This window comes from Varanus komodoensis, unplaced genomic scaffold, assembly GCF_004798865.1.
Source record: "Varanus komodoensis strain SLA01 unplaced genomic scaffold, ASM479886v1 scaffold29_1, whole genome shotgun sequence".
NCBI lineage: Eukaryota > Metazoa > Chordata > Lepidosauria > Squamata > Varanidae > Varanus > Varanus komodoensis.
In genome coordinates, this window is record NW_025335759.1 from 1278355 (window position 1) to 1292699 (window position 14345).

A 14345-nucleotide genomic window follows, 5' to 3' on the forward strand; every position below is an offset into this window, starting at 1 on the left:
TGTGGAAATATGGATCTGCTTTTAAATGATAGCCAGGATTTCTAATTTTGTGTCTCCACATATTGATCAGGCTATGCCTAGTTTGTCCTCTCTTTGGGATCATGGATTTGTCAGACCTCACTAGTTAGCCCTCATTTGGAATACTGTGCCCAGTTCTGGGCACCAAGGTTTAAGAAAGATGCAGAAAAGTTAGAAAGGGTCAAGAGGAGGGTAACAAGAATGACCCAGGATTTGGAAAGGCTACCCTATGAGGAGAGACTGAGAGAACTGGGCATGTTCAGCCTTGAGAAGAGAAGACTGAGGGGGGACATGAGATTCCCTCTATAAAGATCTCCACGGCTGTCACAAAGAGGAAGGTCAAGATCTCTTCTTGCTGATGCCAGAGTGTAGGACATGGAACAATCAATTTAAGTTGCGACAACCCAGATTCAGGCTGGACATCAGGAAAAGCTTCCTCCCTGTCAGAGCAATACGACCATGGAACCAGCTGCCTAGAGGGGTGGGGGGCTCTCCCACACTGGAGACATTCAAAAGAAACTGGGCAGCCATCTGAGTGGGATGGTATAACTTGGTGTCCTGCAACAGCAGGGGGTTGGACCCAATGGCCTCATGCCCCTTCCAACTCTACCATTCTATGATTCTGGGATTTCCTCTTCTTTTGGGTGGAGGGTTTCTGACCACCCTACTGTTCTCCCTCAACTGCAGCTGTGGCTAAGCTTCATATACAAGCTACACTCTCTTACACCGGTGCCAACAGTGCTTCTCTGCATGGCATCTTGGACAAGGAAAGCCCTCATTCCATCTTCCCTCCCACCTCTTCTCTGCCTCTGCTGAAAGCTAAACACAAACAAAAGGATGAGCCAAGAGAGTCAGCATGTCTCTGAGCAGATGACGGAGGTGAGGCAACAGCAGAGGCGTATGTCAGCTCAGGGGCTGCTAAACTGGAGAAGCGAGAGAAATGCGAGGGACTGGGACCAAAGATGTCGAGCTTGGAAAACCAGGCAAAGCAACCAAGGAAGGAGAAGTTCACCAGACAGCAGAACTCTCATCCTGTTCTGCCTGGAGTGGCCTGCTCAACTAGACCATATTAACCCCATCTTACCCAGATGGAAACCTCCCTTTTTCAACCAGTTTGCAGGTCTCTGCTAAAGCTGATGGCCTTGCTTGCCATCTTGATACTGGCATTGAGCTGCAGACTGAAATCAGCTCAAAGTCAAGCACCTCCAGTTAGCAAACCTGTTGAATAGTGATCTGATCAGATGTCTCAACAATGAAGACTCTTTTAACATCCTTGGGATTGAGAGATTTGTCTGGAATCTCCACCTAGGAAAGGGAGGAGGGACCAAAGAAAGACATTTAAGCTTCTTTTATCTCCGTGCTAAAAGCAGATCCTCCAGGAAGTGGAAAAGCCAGAGGAGGCTGCATGGACATTTTCCTCTAATACTGATTCTAGGGAAGGATGCGTGTCTCCCCAAAGGAGGGGGAAAACCTGATACAGGTATAGGAGAATTTCACCACGTGGATCTTCAAAGAATAGGTAGACAGCTTAGCTCAGAGCTGTGCTAACTAGCTTGGATTTTCTGTTTGACATATGCCTGATTAAACTGTTTATGCTTTGTACTCTGAAGCTAGACGCTATTTTGCCCCTTCTGTTTTCCTAAATCCCTAGTAGATATTTTACACTATTTTCACCAAAATGCAAACTGTGTTCTTTGTGGATGAAAGCAGGGAAGCTCACAAAGGATGTCCCACACTTTTGGTCATGTACCCCAATGCTAATTCAACAATCAGGTTGTTTACAACATGCTGAGCCAAGCCTATAACCTAATAGTGGTTCCCTAAGCACAGAAAGTGGGTGCAAAGCAACTAAACATAAGAAACCTTGAAACCTTGTTGATCCCAAGGGAACAAGAGAACTGGGGAACTGGGAAGACTCTTGGTGGTGGCAGCTGGTACCAGTTTGGCCCAGCTGCACCAGACTGTGCACCCATAGCCAGGTTGCCCTTGGGCATGGGGCCACTGCACAACCACCAACTAATGAGGTTTTTAGCTGATTAATCATCTGGTTTTTGTTCAGCTGATACCAATCAAACATGCAATGCAAATTGCAGACATATGGAAATCAAGGCATAAGTCTTAATGCATTTTAATCTCATCCTCCAAGGAACAGTGTGTCATACACAATTTCCTTGCATACCTTTATCCTCACTACAGCTGGTAAGCTAGCAAGGTCTGAGATTAGGTTCAGACAGTATGATATTGGGTTGCATGACTTAAGTGTGGGTTGTTATTGAAATGGGGGTTGATGTCTGAACCAGCTGCACTAATAAGCCATAGCTTGTTAACCATGAACAACCCAGGAAGGTTAACAATCCAGGTTTTGCAGTTGGGTTGTGCAGTGTGGCTCGTTCACCATGGTTTCTCAACTCAACCGGGTTCAGTCAGCAGAATAAAGCACACTCCAGCATGTTGAAATGTAGTTTGCCATGTTGCCTGAATCCAGGCTATAACTCACATTTCAGCAACAACTCAAAGTTCAGTGACAATCCATACTTGACCCCTGAGTGTGGTTACTCCATTGAGATACATGGCCGAGTGGAGATTTGGAAGAGCACGTGCCCTTTAGCAGTTAGAGGGCCCGTCTAAACTCCACTAAGCCATCAAGTTCACTGGGTAGGTTTCTCTGTTCCTCTGATTTACCTCCTTCTCCTCTTTAGCAGCTCCAAATCCAATACATTCTTCCCTTATAATTAGATAAACAAACCCGGAGTAACCCTGGAGGGAAAGGTCCCCAGCAGCCTCTTTCCCCATATGGCTACAGTCCAGCCACCAGGGCTTAATCTGGATTTGATTTACCTCCCAATTTTAGTCCCAAAGTGGGGAAAGGAGATCTTTTACATGGGCTGCATGGCAGCACAAACGCACATCAGTTTCACAGCAGCATCAGGAGAAACACACAGAAAAATGCCTTATTCCAAATCAGACCATTGGTCTGTCAGACTCAATATTGCCTACACAGACTGGCAGCAGCTCTGGGAAGTCTCAAGCAGACATCTTTCCCAGTACTAGTTACAAGGCGTTGAACCTTTTGCCTGCAGAGTGCATGCCCTGCCACACAGCTACAGCCTTTCCCCATGCGGAGAGGAAGGCCTTCGTGTTGACACTACTGCTTTGGATCCCTACCCAATTTCACGGGCGGGACTGTCCTCCCAAAACATGCAGAGCCAGATTTTTTGAAGCCATTTGTATGACTCCAGTTAATTGTGGCTCCAATTATGTGCCATTATATCATAGACTCAGAGTCTCTGCTTATCAGCTGGTTTGACTGTTAAATGATATTATTACCTGGCCTTATGATAATTGTTGGTGAAGAATGGCGCACCCACTAAATTACCACAGAGAATCTCAGATGAAAATTTGGCCTGAACTTTGAGGAACATCAGGATTCCTCAGGATGCAAAGACTGCAGGTGAAAACAGGGATGGTGCTTGGTACCAGAAAGAATCGGGACCCAGGCATCCAAGGGGGAAAATGCACAAATTTGCAAATTCTATTTACAGGTGCTGCAAAATCCATGTGTGTGTGTGTGTGTGTGTGTGTGTGTGTGTGTGTAAGACCCTTGCAATGGGCACTTGTTGGAAAAAGGTCCAGGGACCCTGAGGGTCCCTGTTGCATCTGATCCCTCCCACCCTGGATTGGCTGCTTTCTTGCTCACACGAGCGGCTTCTCCTGCTGCACCCCGCCCCCCCCATCTTTCTGCCTGAGGTTCCTTGCTAAAATCAAATGCCCCCCTGTGGGCAAAAAGCCAGCCAATCCAGGGGGAATCAGATGCAGCAGAGATCTCCCGGTCCCCTGCACCTTTCTCTCAGCAGGGGCGGGGAGGGAATGAGAGCAATAAGCCATTTCAGAGAGAAAGAAATAGAAATTCTACTTGCAGTTGGGACACCATGGATCGCTCATGCCCTCCCTCCTTTCCCATCAATTGGCTTCATGGAGTTCAGTCACCCCTTGCTTTATGCCGGTAGCACCCTCCTCATCTTATACAGAGGTTGATCTATAGATGCCTGTCCCATGAAGGCATTTCCAGCAGGACGTGAGGCTGCAACAGGTGACTTTCCATCATCTTCCAGCTGTTGCAAGATGCCATGTTTCCTTGAAGACACCATGCCTTGCTGCAGAGAGTTATAAAAAGAAGCACATCTTCTCCATCCCCAGTCAGCAAAACAAAGAGTCCGTCAGTTAATCATGCATTCTGGGGAAGGCAGATAAATTGGTTTGGTCAGCTTTTTAATACGAACTCAGCTCCCCACGCTAATACACGAACCAGAGTGTGATGGTTCTGCTTTCACAGTGCCCTGAACTCTGCAGTGCAGTCTCCTAAACTGTGTACAAAACTGTGTTCATTTGGGGAAACCGCATACGCAAATGTGTGCATTACACCAAACTGAGAACTACTGGATACCTTTCAGAAAGCACTTGAGACAACGCTGCGCAATGTCGGCATCACGTGGGAGGCGTGTGGGCAGCCCTGGCTCCAGGCGTTCGCAGGTCCTTGTCCACCACGTCCCCAGTGGGCACCACCCTCAGGGAGCTGCCCTCCCCGGCACCGTTGGCCACCAGCTGCTCTTGCTCTCCGTCTTCTTCTCAGCACTGCTGCCCCGGCTCGCCGGGCCAGCAGAGAGGCCACGGCATCGCCCGCTCCTCTTTCTCTCCACCGCCATCACCTGGGCCAGGGCAAGAGGCAGCCGAACAAGTGGGCAGCCACTGCGATGATGAGGGCAACTCAGGAGCCAACACTGGGGGCCCTTGCTGGCCCATGGGCTCTCAGCAGGGGCCCAGGCAGGACTGCCCTTGGCTCCGGCATGGCATGAGGCTTCCACAGGAAAGAACCGAGAAGCAGCCTTCGGCTCGCGCATGCCCACTTCCCTTTTCCTTTTCTTCTTATAAGCCTAGCTTAGCCAGTCCCTCTTCCAATTGCAAAAGCCTGTATTTGCTCTCGCATCTCCCCTACCCAGCTATGGCTCTGGTTTGTCTTGCACATTGGGAGTGGAAACCACTCAGTTTATAGGATAAGGGCCATTATGGATGGCCAGTTCAGACGCAATGGCCAGTTGTGTCTGCCGCGAACCAGGAAGGAACCAATTAAGCTGAGTATACAAGGGGGGGAAGAAACAGAGCCAGGAGATCATGCATGAGCCCGAGGTGCCTCCCACGTTCTTTATTAGTATTACTATTCAGTTGCATTTGAATATTGTTGTTTGATGTTGCTTCTTTGCTTGCATTGCACAGTTCACTTCAATGAACAGGAAATTCTCAGGGTGATTTACAGCAGAATGAATGGTTATCGAAATGGCATAGCACTGGAATCAGATGCAGCAAAGCAGACGCAGTGGGAAGCGTGCACACATGCATGCACTGCGCACGCATGTGCACACAATGCAGGCGAGTTGAAAAAGCAGCAATTCAAAAGCCTGGGGGACATGAAAAGACCTGCACCTGGTGCCTGAGGAAATAAGAGCCAGGCATCAGGAGAGCCGTGCTAGGTGCAATTTCTGCAAGGGGGAATGGAGGAGACCCTCTCTGCATCTGCCACCCACCTTGCCTACGATGGAGCTTTTATTTCAGCAGCAGCTTGGTGTGGGTGATGCTCCGCCAGCAAGCAGCTCCAAGCCATCCAGGGCCTTATGAGAGAAGGGCCAGCACATTGGATTGTGCACTAAGACGGATCTCTCTTTGGCCTGAGCATGGGCAGCCCCATAACACTGGCTCAGCCTGTTCACTTCTAAAGGAAGAGAGCGTGTCAGCCCCACAGGCCTGGCGGGTTTGCCTGCCCACCGCCTTTGTCGAGAGCTTCTCTGGCTTCCCATCCACCTTGCCTATGAGGCAGGGAGCCAGCAAGCCATGGCATCTGCTATAGCCAGTACCGTTGGCTGAGGAGGAGGAGGAGGCTGCTTGCCCAGCATACCATGGAGCAAGTTTGGGGGCTTTTGTGAGCACCTGTTGAAATGGGCACCTTTGGCAATTGCCCATGTCAGAGAAATTCGATGGTCCAAATAAATCTTATGGAAGGAAAATAAAGATGGTGTTTCTTTCTGTTTTGTGGGGATGAGGGTTTCTGGAATCCACTTTTGGTGGTGGCTACAGAAGCTGCTGGAAGCAGCCCCTTGGAATATTCAGAAAGGGACGGAAACAGGAAAAGAAAACCAATGGAAAGGAAGACCGTGCAGCTCCACGCCATCCATTTGCGCAAGAGCAGAAGGCAGCTGACATAAGATATACATCTGATTTTGAATGTGCCCACTTAAACTGTTCAGGAATTCATGGCTGTTGCAAGAACGTATCTGGCTGATCATGCAAGCAGATCCAGCCATTCGAGGCTTTGAATTTTAATACTGGCTGAGGAAATGCCCCTTGGCAGGCATGACGTAGCTGTCAAAATAGTTTCCGAATGAATTTCTGAAGACCAGTTTGCATGTCCAAACCGATACCCTGGCCGACTTTAATTATAAATACTTTATGTAACTGAAATGTCAAAGAAGTCCAATTGGTAATATTTTCATTTTTATTCTCACTTGTATTTCTGACCGATTTTGGGCATTGTCTGCTGTATGGAGCGATGGAGACTGTCATTATCCGGCAACCAAATACCCTGCATTTGATGTATGTGACTAGAAGGTTATAAAACTGTGCTGCGTATGATCTGGACCTTCGTAGATGCTTGGCCTTCTCCCCGGTAGTGGCTGTCATAAGTAGCTGCAGGGGTCCTGGCTGTTCTATTAATAAATTCTGGAGGCTCAAGAGAATTCAGCCTTCCCTACGAATCTGTTTTTCTTTTTCTTTTTACTTTCATTATTAATATCGAGTCCCTATCACCCGACTACCCCTATGTCAGGACGAAATGAAGGAACGTTCCGCCATAAGAGGGGTGTTCAAAGCCTGGCACTGTAGGAACAGCTTTAGACTTAGGATGGGATTGCTGATCTGGGCCAGAAACCATGTTGCAACCCTTGGTCCCCAGAACACCTCAGAGAGGCTAAAGTTCTTCCTCTTGTGTGGTGTGTCTTAATCACATTCAACCTTTTTGTTTGACTTTCATGTGCCTCTAGCAAATCACCTAGTGATGCCCCACCTGATCTCCTTCCCTCCCTGGCCTGTGTATGGAATTGATAGATTATAAGCCTATGCCTAAAACTAAGCCTAACCCTAATGGCAGGACCAACTTTGAGGAAGGGAGAGACAGCTACCTCAGAATGCTGATTCTGAGTGGCAAGAAGGGGCACAAAATAGCTATTTCATCAGTCACTGTATGTTTACATGTGATTTTCTAGTGATTTTCTGCCTCGGGTGCCAAAGTAAGGCCCATCCTTGTGCACGATGCACCTTGACTTGGCATGGGCTCCAATGCCGTTTGCTGCTCTGGCACAGCTAACAACATATCTCTGATCGGGCCTGTCCAAGAGTTTTGGCCGCTCCTGCCAAGGATCATACCTGTACAAGCCAGTCGTGTCTGTAAGGTTTCCTGGTATACACACACATGTGTGCGTATATCTCACATGGATGTACTCGATAGTTTGACAAAATAACAAAGAAGAAAACAGGCAGCTAGAAGAAAAAAGAAAGAAAAGTTACGCAGTTACATAGCATGCTAGTTATTGATGGCACATCCATTTTCAATACAGCAGATAAAATCTATAAAGACGCTGTTAGAATGAAAGTCCAATAATAAAAATAGTTACAGCTGACCACAAATTAATTAAGAGCAAAGTGTTCAGACAACAGGTCTGCCTGTTTGGGTGTGCCAAATTACAGGTCTGTGTGTTTTAGAGCCCGGTAAAGGCTTATAATATATGACAGAAGCATATATGAAATAGGAGCAATAATTGATCAAAATGAACAAGAGTATATCCGGTTCCAGATTCACCTGGAGGCAGCAGTAAGCAGCTGAGAAGCAGCCATTTCAAATTGCTTACCTTGCATCTGGCATAGTGCAGCAGAACTGGGGGTGGGGCTGGAAATGTGGACCAGGCCAAGACTCTGAGATGGGAGAAGCAGGGATGCTCATCTCAAGGCCAGACTCCCCAGGTGGGCAGCCAGGCCCTGGGAATAACCGGGATATACAGCTGGAGGGAGGGGACTCGGAGCAGGGGAGTTTCTCAGGTACAAACAAAGCGGCCCCAGCTCTTCACCCCATGCTGCATTGCCGGCAGAGAAGGGTGACCCAGTTAGAAGACTGGCGCACAGAGAGGAGGTGTGCTCACTTTCAGAAGGCCCCTCACCAAGGGATGGGACCCTGGCGTGCTCACAGGGAGAACTCCTGGAGAGGAATACTAGATTGAGTTCAACAAACTGCCCTGTGCATGCTCGGAGGTTCATTCTGGGCGTTTTGTGAGTTTTGGACCAGAAAGAACACTTTGCAAGGAAAAAGGTCTGTGGCTTTTGAATGTGTGAAGGAGGAACCCAGCTGGCAACAGCACTACTCTTCAAAAGGCTGATGTAAGCCTTGGTGGATCACAAGACATTCGGTTCTTATTGCAGAATGTAAGTTTTGGAGGAGCTGACCCAGGTACATGAGACAGACAGACAGACAGATTCATTAATCCGATGACTAGGACTCAGGCTGACAATGATGTTAACGTGCTAAAACACATCACCTACGGTGCTGGGACTTCGTTTGTGGTGATGCTTACCTTTCCCGCATTCTGCCTGCAGGCAGGTCCCGTCGCTCAAACAATTCTGCTGGGCGAAGCTCGTTTAGCATTAGAGGCGCAGTCCCTGCCACCCTGTCATTAGCGCATCTCTAAGCCGGGCTTTTGTGCGGCTCTTTCGAAACACTCTGCTGACAGCTGTCTGCTTACAGGAATGCATGCACCTGACCTTGGCAAACCCGAGCATTGTAGTCATGAGTGGGAGGATTCCAATTTTCCATGCAGACCAGCACTTTGCCCGGTGCTCCTATCGGCCCTCTCCTGTTGCGGAGAGCGCATGGTTATGCTGTGACGAGGCTGGTTCATTTTTAGATGACATGCACCCTGCTCACTGGGACAGCTTCAGGGTGACTCAGAATCTCAAAATGCGGGAACTGGAATTGGATTCAGTGCCCTTATCAGCATGCAAACATCAGTTTGCCGCCTCACCTCCACCTCTCTTTAAGTCTTCAAGTGTCGCAATTGAATGGTTGATATGCAAGGAACTTAAGACAACTTCTACCACTGGCATTGACAACATCTTTAGTTTGGGTTCCTGAAATGGAACTTGAAAGAACAGAGAAAAATCTGTGACATGTCATAATTTAGAAAGGCAACTTCAGAATGTGCCATGGGATGGAAATATTGATAAGAGAAATGACTTTGGAGTATTTTTTATATTACATGAAAATGAAAAGAAACAGAGCAACCGTTAAAAAAATCTAGGCAGCTTCAAGACTGAGTAGAGTTGCACTTGGAGGAGAATGTATAATCTTTTCCTGTTCACTAGTTTTGGCTCACTTTCACACCTTGAGCTGTTTTTTTCCCTTTTCATGTTCCAGATACATATTTGTATCAGTATGCGCCTGGAATCCCATGAGACTCCAAAGCAATGGAGGTACATTTTTAGTGGAAAAATGACCATTGGGAAACCAGTGCAAGACCCCTTCCACAGGCTGTTTTTATTTAATTTTTTACTTAAAAACTGACCAACCATTGGAGCTTTTTCACATGTATTTCCACTATTACCTTATATCAGTTTAGATGCCATGGCGACCCCGAACTATAATCCTGGGAACCACAATCCTGTCCAACCAAATTCTCAGAATCCCTTCCCAAACTCCCATTTCCAGTGTCCCTTGGATGACTGAATGACAGCTAGGCCAGGAACTATCCCATGCCAGTTTAGACAGAAGGAAAAACGGATACAATTCCCAGCAAGTCCCAGGTCCTTTTTTCCCTCTCTAAGCTTGCATAGGATCGCACCTAATCTGAAATCTGGAATGCACTCTGCTTAATATATTGTAATGACAGCCCTTTACACACAGGCTCACGTGGCTTGTCATCAGAACAGATTTGGTCAGGTGCACAGGAACTAATCTAATCAACAGCCAAGTGACACCACGCTGGGCTTTAAATGCTTTCCTCTTACAGACGTCAATTAAGCTAAATTTGCTGAAATCAAATGGTGCAACTTCAGCTGAACCAACATGGGTATTATCCTGTCATTCCAACACTATGGGGGTGGAGGAGATATGACAGTTGGTTGGAAGCAGAGAGGTGAATAGGTTAATCTGTACTTTGGCTAAGTGATGAAAGGGGGAAGAATATGGGTGGTAGGGCAAGAGTGTATCACCATTTTAATTCTTCAATTCTTCACTGGCTTTCTGAAAACTAGATTTTGCTCAACTGCTCAATGTAGAATCTCTTATAAACGGCCCAGAGTCAATGGCAATGGACACTATGTAATATAAAAATAAATAAGTGCTCATTTTGTGGGCATGCATTAGTGGCTGCCTTTCAATTTGATTAATTTTGTCCGACAGAGTAAGGTTGCAATCTCATACCGAGTACGTGGGAGGAAGCCCCACTGAAATGAGGTAGGTATGTGTAGGACTGCATTCATACACGTACACTGCAGATGTACATGCCTAGCGACCTACAGTGCTGGATGCACGGGAGTACCCAAACATCAGCGCCAGCGCCTCTGACGCCTCGCTCTGCCCCATGCTGCCGTAGAACCATGAGCATATGCATCGCCATTGACGCAGTACATCTCCACATGTGTCTGCAAGATCATGAAGTGTGTGGCCAGCCATGTGGTTAATTGTGCTAAATTCAGAGGAGGCAGCAGATTACTTATACGGCGCATTAGTGCGGCTGATGACCCAATCCATACATCACAGCTACCCTGGCTAGAGAGTAAGTGTGGGTTGTTTTCTGTGACATCCAAACCCTGAAATATGGATTGCTGGGGAAGGAACAACCAGCATTTGTAATCCATGGTATGTTCTCGTGTTACAAGTGTGCATTTTTCCTTCCATCTTTTCCTTCTCCAAAACCCCTTTGCTTAGACATCAACTGTATCCTATCATTTCCTGTCACCAGTAAGGTAGTTCATTCCACGCATCGACACCCACTCCTTAGTGTCTAAATCTGGTACCTACTGGAGCTCAACTCATTTCCTCCCAATTTAACTACTATTGATAGAAGTTCTGGACACCTGCATTGCGGAGAATCGCCTACCACTCTGTCAGCTACTGCATTGCCCTAGATCGGATGTCTGTAAAAATTGCAAGAGATTCCAAAAAGTTTGGATTTCTTTAAATCCACCTTGTAGATTCCATAATGAGCTAGTCTTTTTCCAAGTCATGGGAGTTCCCTGAATGTGCAGACCAGTTTTGCACTTTGAGGGGGGTGGGAAAATGTGTGTGTGATCATACGGTGTTGCACATGGTAGGCATGTCATAAGCAGACCCGGCTGGAGCTGGAGGTCGGACTAGATGGTCCAGGAGACCCCTTCTGACTCGCTCAGTTTCTGTGTTTCTATATGCAGAAACACATTAGTACAAATGAACATTCATTAATTTACAGTAGTGCTAATTCACATTAATTAATACAGAATGCATTTGTATGAGTGCACATCAGTGCTAATGCACATTTGTATTTAAGGAAATTAGTACAACTGGAACAAAACTCTAGTTAAAACATCAAATTCCGTCAATGCACAGATGATGAAACAAAAGATGCCAGTCAATCCAGGAAACGCAGATGGAATGGATTTAGCAAGAATTGTACTCCCTATATTCTCCTGGCTGCTGCTGGTGGATCAAAAAAGATTAACAGTTGGTAAGATCCTATTGATAAGCTTTTAGGCATGATATGATGCAGCAGCAGATGGAAAGCAGAATGTCTGAAGAGCAGACGGGCTTCCTGGAACACTGCATGAGCTGGGACAATGATCTAGACTGGTCGGTTATACCAGAGAAAGCACCAAAATGAAAGGTGTTGCTTTTCTGCTGAAAATTGTCCCTCCCCAGACCACTACTACTGGCTTTTGATGTGTGTTTGTCCTCCCAAACTCTTGGCCTCTTTGTGTTATTTTGTCACATGGGACTCAGATGTAGCACAATAATGATCACAAAAAGTTTGGTTCCATCTAATCTAAATTGCTATCTTACTATAATAATCCATAGGCAAGCAGGCAATTAAATGCAAGTAACTGTGTGTTGTCTATAGATTGTTTGTATAGTAAAAGATAGTTGATTAAATGGAAATTGCTCATTAGATGGTTGATTAGATCAACCATCTGTTACTCTAGCAGGATATCTCTGAGTGAATACAGCTGCAGCATTGTAACGGTAGGCTCATCCCTAGGGTGGCCATGTATCCTATTTCAAAGAGGACAGTCCTCTATTTAAAGGGCTGTCAGTGAATAATCCTCTGTTTGAAGGGCTGATAAGTCCAAGTCCAATTTTAAGAAAAAGACCCTTGCAAAGAAGTGCCTTGAATTTGCCCTTCCCCTGTTAGTACCTCATCAGCAAGGTAAGCAGGAATGATACAGGTCACCTGATCATGGTCTTCACCGTAAAGAGAGATAAATTATATTTCAATTTCCAAATGCACATCTGTATGTATACATTATTAACATATGCAAATCTATTGCTTTACTGGTGCTGCTCTAGAATTATGGAGAAACAGCTGGAACTTGGCTTACGGCATCCAGGTTTTGCAGCTTGAAGGTATCTGGTGCAACCCACTTTTAGAACTCCCATGAGTTCTAGCCAGCATAGACGTGGTAGGGGTCAATGCAATCTATAGGTTCCAAGTTCTGGCAGGCTGCGTGTTACTCATCACTGGCATAAAGCCAGCAACAGAAGCAGAATCAGTGTATTATGATGCTATTGGACAAATGGATCCTGCATCAAAATGTTGCAGTGTGAAGTGCTCCTGCTCATTCTCCAGTCAGCTAGTCATGCTCTTTCCCAGGACACTCCATTCCATTCCTCCTTAGCTTGTTTTTAATTTCCCCACAGTTTTCTGCAGCTATGGAGCATGCTCAGGCTGACCAGGCTGATTTTGGGGTCCTTGCCTTGGGGATTCCATTCCAGAGTTGTCCTATTTGCAGTTCTGCAAAACTTGTCTCACCCCTGTAAAATCTTTGCACATGGCAGTCTTCCTCCTGAAGCACCATGCAGCCAATGCATTTTGATGGCTGTGATCGGCAACAGGAACTGATCCTGGGCTTCTTTCAATCGAGGGCAGTGATCTCATCTGTCAAGTGCCAAAGTAGCCAATTAGCCCCCCTTGCTCTGGAAAGGGAGTGAGGTGATAACGAGGCTTTCAACGCCACTACTGTTTATGCTAGATAGCAAAGATCAGTGGTGGCGAACCTATGGCACACATGCCGCAGCTGGCACACAGAGCCCTCTCTGTCGGCATGCGAGCCAAGTCGCCCCAGCATCGCCCCAGCAGCTGAGCATCGGATAACGGGTTTTATTGCAGTGTTGGCACTTGGTGATAAATAAGAGGGTTTTGGGTTGCAGTTTGGGCACTCGGTCTCTAAAAGCCTTGCCATCACTGGCATAGAGCCTGGGTGTGCAGCCAACCTAAGGAGCCCTGTGTAGTTTACCCATGCAGCCTGGGGAGGCTTGGGCTGCTTCACTGGGCCCTGCCTAGGCCTTTCCCCAAGTCCCACCCTCCGACCTCGAAGCACCGGGAGACCTTGGGTGGCGGTAAGGAGCAGCATCCTTTCATTATCTCCAGTCTGTGTGCAGGGTGCAGGAGAGGAGACGGAATATCTTAAAAGAGGAGAGGAGACGGACTATGGGAGAAGAAGACTCATTCTTAAATGCTAACCATGGTTTCCTGTGGCATTCCATTACGCCAATTGCATAATTTGGCCCTGGGTCAAGCACCTTGTCTTTCCAGAAATTAGGGCTCGCCTTCATTCTCATGTCCCTTTTTCTCCCTCTTGCTGCATGAGCAGGAAGCACAAGTGTCACCCGTCATCGGCACCAGCGTTGTTTACTCTTGTGGAAGTCGCCTGAATGAAGCATGACCTTAAATGACAGGTTCCTGCACTTTAGTACCTCTGAAGCAAAAGGAATCCATATTCAGAATGACCAAATCACATGCGCATGCAAACAGGCGAACAAACCAGCCAGGCCTCATGCCTAGGGCATCACCATAGCATAGCTACTGACAGAGCTCACCCCTTGCTCTACCATTGGCAACCTTTTCTAATCCCTGGGGACCCATTTTTAGAACAAGGACAAATGATGCACACAGAAACCTCACACACAAGGAAGCGGAACAGCTATTTAGGCACTGCCAAGTCAGGGGAGATGTGTCTCACACACACACCCCAGAAAGAGAAGG

General features: G+C 47.0%; 1 long non-coding RNA gene across 3 annotated transcripts in view; it reads right to left on the reverse strand.

Moving 5' to 3' along the window:
* LOC123025792 overlaps positions 1 to 8827 on the reverse strand; it is a 30747-nt gene extending 21920 nt beyond the window's left edge. Inside the window, exons 1-3 of one of the 3 annotated variants that reach the window (XR_006415189.1) lie at positions 8688 to 8827; positions 7489 to 7602; positions 549 to 4172 (exon numbers count right to left, since the gene is read on the reverse strand). This is a non-coding gene — a long non-coding RNA (uncharacterized LOC123025792). Of the gene's footprint in view, positions 1 to 548; positions 4253 to 7488; positions 7603 to 8687 lie in introns of those variants that run through there. The other 2 variants (XR_006415187.1, XR_006415188.1) reach the window with 2 other exon arrangements.
* Between the last annotated feature and the right edge of the window lie 5518 nt (positions 8828 to 14345).